Below are 7,998 nucleotides of genomic sequence, written 5' to 3'. Positions count from 1 at the left end.
GATGATGTCACAGTAGTGTTTGTAACTATTCCATGGCAGTGTTTTATTGTAATGATTTCACATGACTGTTTGTCTTTATCTCCAGGCAGAGCACCATTGTAAAGATGTCACAGTAGTTTTAGTGTTTTTTGCACAGTTTGATGAGCTATAAACACTTCTTGCCTCCTTTTGCCAACTATAGCTTTTCACTTGTGTAGTGGGCATGCATGTTATATAATGTATTCTCCATCTCGTCATCAGGACGTAGGTGTGCAGCCAGGGAGAAACATTGGAAAGTGAGTTGCTGGATCTCAGTTCTAAGCTGTGAAAACTTCAGCATTTTTAAGTGTGAAGCAGAGACTTTAAGAGAACAGAGTGAGCCCTTGGGACAATTTTGCAGATTTTACTTCCCTCCATTGTATTGTTTCTTCTATAAAAGGCAACACCGCATAAAACTTTTGTCTGCTGTTAACGTGAAAATAAAGACAAGACCCAGCTTGTTAGAGGAATATTAAGAATCTTGATATTTTGTTGGCTGAACATTGATGATCCTGAACAGTCACTCTCAAAGTTTCAAGACACTAAATAAGCTGCTATTCTGATCTTAAAATAATATTAATAATGTGTAGAGCAAGATGTACAGGTAAGGGGTTGTCCCAACCGAATGGCTCCCTGTCCATATGCCGTATCTTACATCGTTCCCCCGCTAGGGTCCTTCCTCTGTTAGCAAGACCTGCTGCAATTAGCGCCTGCAACTCTGGAGGACAGGCTATGTATACCTTTGAAGGAGATTTTTGAATATATATGTATATTATACACACTACCGTTCAAAAGTTTGGGGTCACCCAGACAATTTTGTGTTTTCCATGAAAACTCACACTTATATTTATCAAATGAGTTGCAAAATGACTAGAAAATATAGTCAAGACGTTGACAAGGTTAGAAATAATGATTTTTATTTGAAATAATAATTTTCTCCTTCAAACTTTTTCTTTCGGCTTGGAATGCTCCATTTGCAGCAATTACAGCATTGCAGACCTTTGGCATTCTAGCTGTTAATTTGCTGAGGTAATCGGGAGAAATTTCCCCCCATGCTTCCAGAAGCCCCTCCCACAAGTTGGATTGGCTTGATGGGCACTTCTTGCGTACCATACGGTCAAGCTCCTCCCACAACAGCTCTATGGGGTTGAGATCTGGTGACTGCGCTGGCCACTCCATTACAGATAGAATACCAGCTGCCGGCTTCTTCCATAAATAGTTCTTGCATAATTTGAAGGTGTGCTTTGGGTCATTGTCCTGTTGTAGGATGAAATTGGCTCCAATCAAGCGCTGCCCACAGGGTATGGCATGGCATTGCAAAATGGAGTGATAGCCTTCCTTATTCAAAATCCCTTTTACCTTGTACAAATCTCCCACTTTACCAGCACCAAAGCAACCCCAGACCATCACATGACCTCCACCATGCTTGACAGATGGCGTCAGGCACTCTTCCAGCATCTTTTCAGTTGTTCTGCGTCTCACAAATGTTCTTCTGTGTGATCCAAACACCTCAAACTTCGATTCGTCTGTCCATAAAACTTTTTTCCAATCTTTCTCTGTCCAATGTCTGAGCTTTTGCCCATATTAATTTTTTCCTTTTATTAGCCAGTCTCAGATATGGCTTTTTCTTTGCCACTCTGCCCTGAAGGCCAGCATCCCGGAGTCGCCTCTTCACTGTAGACTTTGACACTGGCGTTTTGCGGGTACTATTTAATGAAGCTGCCAGTTGAGGACCTGTGAGGCGTCTATTTCTCAAACTAGAGACTCTAATGTACTTGTCTTGTTGCTCAGTTGTGCAGCGGGGCCTCCCACTTCTCTTTCTACTCTGGTTAGAGCCTGTGTGTGCTGTCCTCTGAAGGGAGTAGTACACACCGTTGTAGGAAATGTTCAGTTTCTTGGCAGTTTCTCACATGGAATAGCCTTCATTTCTAAGAACAAGAATAGACTGTCGAGTTTCACATGAAAGCTCTCTTTTTCTAGCCATTTTGAGAGTTTAATCGAACCCACAAATGTAATGATCCAGGTTCTCAACTAGCTCAAAGGAAGGTCAGTTTTATAGCTCCTCTAAACAGCAAAACTGTTTACAGCGGTGCTAACATAATTGCACAAGGGTTTTCAAGTGTTTTCTAATCATCCATTAGCCTTCTAACACAGTTAGCAAACACAATGTACCATTAGAACACTGGAGTGATGGTTGCTGGAAATGGGCCTCTATACACCTATGTAGATATTGCATTAAAAACCAGACGTTTGCAGCTAGAATAGTCATTTAGCACATTAACAATGTATAGAGTGGATTTCTCATTAATTTAATGTTATCTTCATTGAAAAAAACTGTGCTTTTCTTTCAAATATAAGGACATTTCTAAGTGACCCTAAACTTTTGAACGGTAGTGTATATAAATAAAGGTGTATCAGTGTGTTTGTTTCAACTGTCAAATTATTTTTTAGTAAAAATTATTTTTACTTTTGAGATGCAGCTGTATCCTGTATACAGAACAGCTGTATCTAGCGCTGAGACCTGAATCCATTAGGTCAGAGGAACTGATGGGTTCAGTGTCAGCGGGTCCTGCGTGTCTCTGTAATCGATCACATCTATGTTCTGAACTGTCAGAGACACGCAGGACCCGCTGACACTGAACCCGTCAGTCCCTCTGACCTGACGGATACAGGATTCAACGCAAGATAAAGCTGCTCTGTATACAGGATACAAAGCAGCTGTATCTCAAAATGTAAAATAAATTTTTTATATAAACTAATTAGAAAGTTGCACCAAACACACTGATATATATATATCGCTTTCGAAGGTGTACGAAGCCTTTAATGCCATTAGACTGCAGCTATGAAGGGACTTTTGACTTGTTTGTAACTTGTGAGGTTTTTTTCATCCCATGTTCTTCTTGATATTTTGTTGAATGACAGCTGCATAAAAGTGCGGGGCTCTCTGCAGCAGCTCTCTATAAGTGACTGTTGGATGCCTCATTGTATTCCTATGGACTGTGACTGTCACAATACAATTGCCCAAGTCATATTGTTAAGATCCTTTCAGAAAACTTCTGACATGTCAAAAAGTTTGATCGGCAGGAGTCTGGGTGCTGAATGAAAAGGCAGAAGCTCTCTGCTGAGCACCTTCTACCTCCGACTGTTATCAATTCTGCTCTGCTGATCCTTAGGGGCAGGGTTAGCGTTATATGGTCTCGTAGAAGGCCTATGAGTCTGTACCTCGCTAACCCGGCCTCTCTGAGGACTAGCTGAGCTGTTGAGAAACTTGGTGCTTTTTGAAAGCTGAAAAATTGTAATTGCAAGTTGCACAGTAATAGGTTTGTTGATTTATTACATTTCAACATTGGGTCTTTGCTCTTAAAACAGGAATAAGCCACAGTGATGTCCAGTTGGGACAATTACTGACTGCTCTTACTACAGAGGAATGGTGTACACAATGTAAGTTGAAGTAAAATCAGTTTTAATACATCTACAGTTTATTAGTTCAGTGTTTCTGGATTGAGCCTTGTAGTTTGTGGCAGACAGACCTTTTTTTTTTTTTTTTTTTTTAAATACTTTTATTATATAATCATCATTATTAACCCCTTCGCGCTCAGGTCAGTAATAGTACGTCCTGCTAAGTAGAACGTTCGCGCTCAGGTCAGTACTATTACTGGCCTGAGTAAACACGGCGCCATTTAATCCTGGCGCGTGTCTGAGCTGAGATACCTGCTGTTTCCGACAGCAGGCTATCACAGCTTAGTGTGCAGGGACCGATCGCGGTGGTCCCCGCCGATTAACCCCTTAGAAGCCGCGTTCAATAGCGATCGCGGCTTCTTAGGGGTTAAGCTGCCATCGCCGGCCTGCTACACGATAGCGGGCCGTGATGGCTACTATGGCAACCAGAATCCTAACAATGGACTCTGGCTACGCCATCGACGGAAGCCTAGTGGGTCCCGACAAAATCAGGACCCACTATGCTTGCTGTCAGCGAACAGCTGACAGCTCTAATACACTGCACTACGCATGTAGTGCAGTGTATTAGAATAGTGATCAGAGCCTCCTGCCCTCATGTCCCCTAGTGGGACAAAGTAAAAAAAGTGTAAAAAAGTAAAAAAAAGTTGTGTAAAAATAAGAAAATAAAAGATTTAAAAGTAATAAAAGTAAAAGTCCCCCTTTTTCCCTTATCAGTTCTTTATTATTAATAAAAATATATAAATAAACAAATAAACTATACATAATTGGTATCGCCGCGTCCGTAACGGCCTGAACTACAAAACGATGTCGTTATTTATCCTGCGCGGTGAACGCCGTAAGAGAAAATAATAATAAACTGTACCACAATCACAATTGTTTGGTCACTTCACCTCCCAAAAAATGGAATAAAAAGAGATCAAAAAGTCGCATGTACCGAAAAATTATACTGATCGAAACTACAGTTCGTTACGCAAAAAATAAGTCCTCGCACGACTTTCCTGATGGAAAAATAAAACAGTTATGGCTCTTAGAATAAGGTAACACAAAAAATTAATTATATTTTACAAAATGTATTTTATTGTGCAAACGCCATAAGACATAAAATAAAACTATAAACATCTGGTATCGCCATAATCGTATCGCCCCGCAGAATAAAGTGAATATGTCATTTATAGCGCACGGTGAACGCTGTAAAAAAAATTGAATAAAAAACAATAGTAAAATTGCTGTTTTTTTAGTCACCACGCCACCTAAAAATAGAATAAAAACTGATCAAAAAGTCGCATGCACCCCAAGAAAACTGCAATGGATTCCTCAAGGTCTCTAGTTTCCAAAAAGGGGTCACTTTTGGGGGGTTTCCACTGTTTTAGCACCACAAGACCTCTTCAAACCGGACATGGTGCCTAATAAATTAAATTAAATTAATTAAATGTCACCTCTACTTTGCTCTAAATTCCTGTGAAACGCCTAAAGGGTTAATAAACTTTTAAAATGCTGTTGTGAATACTTTGAGGGGTCTAGTTTCTGAAATGGGGTGTTTGATAGGGGTTTCTAATATATGGGCCCCTCAAAGCAACTTCAGAACTGAGCTGGAAACTAAAAAATAAAATAAAAATGAGGCAATACTTCGCTTCTTACATTATACTCATAATGAGCCGTGCCCACCCCGAGATGACCCCAGTTTTGACCGTTTGTATAAACGGAGACCCCTATTAGACCGTTTCAGTGCCCGGTTTGCCCAAGCATACACCCGCGAGAAGTGTATTTCTATTGATGAGTCCTTGGTACATTTGAAAGGGAGGCTTCAATTCCGCGAGTACCTGCCGGGTAAGAGGGCAAGGTATGGCGTGAAGATGTATAAGCTGTGCGAGATTGCATCAGGGTATACCTACAAATTTAGGATATATGAAGGGAAGGACACCAGTTCTCAGCCCCCAGAATGCCCCCCCTTACTGGGAGTTAATACAAAAATTGTGTGGGATTTGGTGCACCCACTGCTGGACCAGGGTTACCACCTCTACCTGGATAATTTTTATACCAGCGTCCCACTCTTCAACTGCCTCGCTTCCAGAAGTCCTGCGGCATGCGGCACTGCTAGAAGAAACCTGAGAGGCCTCCCTACGACTCTGCTTGGGCAAACACTCAGAAGGGGTGAGAGCAGGGCACAATCTAGCAGCAACATATTGTGTGTCAAGTACAAGACCAGGGAGATGCCACACCAGTACCCATGTACCTGTACGAGGTACCAGTACAGGGACCCCCAAACTAGACTGCATCCTGGACTACAATAGGTACATGGGAGGGGTGGACTTGTCAGATCAAGTCCTGAAGCCTTACAGTACTTCTGGAAGCGGGGCCACAGGCATCGTACCAGGGCAACACTTTTTAGGAGAAGTTCCCCAAACTGGCAAGAAGGGAAAAAGTCAAAAGAGGTGCAGAGTCTGCTATAAGAGGGGGATAAGGAAGGACACAATATATCAATGTGACACGTGTCCCGAAAAACCAGAGCTCTGTATGAAAGAGTGTTTTCAAATTTATCATCCATCCCTTTATTTTTAATTTACCCCAGTTTTACTCGCTCTGATCCACTTCGCACAGCTTACCCCTCCTCATCTTTCCCCTCTGAGCCCTGCTGCGTGCCCAGGCAGCTGATAACAGCCACATGTAGGGTATTGCCGTACCCGGGAGAGCCAACATTACAGTTTATGAGGTGTATATCTCCGGTGGCGCATGCTGGGCACAATATATCGGACACTGAATTGGCATATATGTATAGAAAATTGCAAATCTCACACTGCACCAACTGCTGCACATTATCTTTTACACAATACCTGTGGGGTCAAAATGCTCACTACACCTCTAGATGAATTCCTTAAGGGGTGTCGTTTTTAAAACGGGGTCACTTCTCGGGGGTTTCAACTGTACTGATACCTCAGGGGCTTCTGCACACACGACTTAGCACCAGAAAATTCCCAGTAGGCCACATGGTGGTCCTTTCCTTCTGAGCCCTCCCATGGGCCCAAACGGCAGTTTATCACCACAAATAGGGTATTGCCACACTCAGGACAAATTGGGCAACAAAATGCGGTATTTTATTCCTTGTGAAAATAAGAAATTTTGAGCCAAAACTACCTCTTATTGGAAAAAATTTCATTTTTTTGAATTCACAGCCCAATTCAAATAAATTCTGTGAAAAAACTGTGGGGTCTAAATGGTCACAACACCCATAAATAAATTCTTTGAGGGGTGTAGTTTCCAAAATGGGGTGACTTCTGGTGGGTTTCCATTGCTTTGATACCTTTGGGGCTCTGCAAATGCGACATGGCACCCGAAAACCAATCCAGCAAAATCTGGGCTCCAAAGAACACATAGCGCTCCTTTCCTTCTGAGGCCTCCCATGGGCCCAAACGGCAGTTTATCACCACAAATGGGGTATTGCCGCACTCAGGACAAATTGGGCAACAAATTGGGGTATTTTATTCCTTGTGAAAATAAGAAATTTTGAGCCAAAACTACCTCTTATTGGAAAAAATTACATTTTTTTGAATTCACAGCCCAATTCAAATAAATTCTGTGAAAAAACTGTGGAGTCTAAATGGTCACAACACCCATAAATGAATTCCTTGAGGGGTGTAGTTTCCAAAATGGGGTCACTTCTGGTGGGTTTCCATTGCTTTGATACCTTTGGGGCTCTGCAAATGCGACATGGCACCCGAAAACCAATCCAGCAAAATCTGTGCTCCAAAGAACACATAGCGCTCCTTTTCTTCTAATACCTCCCATGGGCCCAAACGGCAGTTTATGGCCACAAATAGGGTATTGCCGCACTCAGGACAAATTTGGCAACAAAATGGGGTATTTTATTCGTTGTGAAAATAAGACATTTTGAGCCAAAACTACATCTTATTGGAAAAAAGTTTTTTTTTTTAAATTCACAGCCCAATTCAAATAAGTTCTGTGAAAAAACTGTGGGGTCTAAATGGTCACAACACCCATAAATAAATTCCTTGAGGGGTTTTGTTTCCAAAATGGGGTCACTTTTGGTGGGTTTCCATTGCTTTGATACCTCTGAGGCTCTGCAAATGCGACATGGCACCCGAAAACCAATCCAGCAAAATCTGGACTCCAACAAACACATAGCGCTCCTTTCCTTCTGAGGCCTTCCATGGGCCCAAACAGCAGTTTATCACCACAAATGGGGTATTGCCGCACTCAGGACAAATTGGGCAACAAAATGGGGCATTTTGTTCCCTGTGAAAATAAGAAATTCTTATCAAAAATGACATCTTATTGGAAAAATTGTCATTCTTTTAATTTCACAGCCCAATTCAAATACGTGCTGTGAAAAAACTACGGGGTCAAAATGGTAACAATAACCATAAATTAATTCCTTGAGGGGTGCAGTTTCCAAAATGGGGTCAGTTTTGGGGGATTCCTACTGTTTTGGCACCTCAACACCTCTCCAAACCTGGCATGCTGCCTAAAATATATGCTAATAAAAAAGCACCACCAAAATGCACT

This window comes from Rhinoderma darwinii, chromosome 10 (genome assembly GCF_050947455.1).
Source record: "Rhinoderma darwinii isolate aRhiDar2 chromosome 10, aRhiDar2.hap1, whole genome shotgun sequence".
In the NCBI taxonomy this organism is placed as follows: Eukaryota; Metazoa; Chordata; class Amphibia; order Anura; family Rhinodermatidae; genus Rhinoderma; species Rhinoderma darwinii.
The sequence above is the reverse complement of the archived record's forward strand: the minus strand, read 5'-3'. Positions refer to the sequence as shown.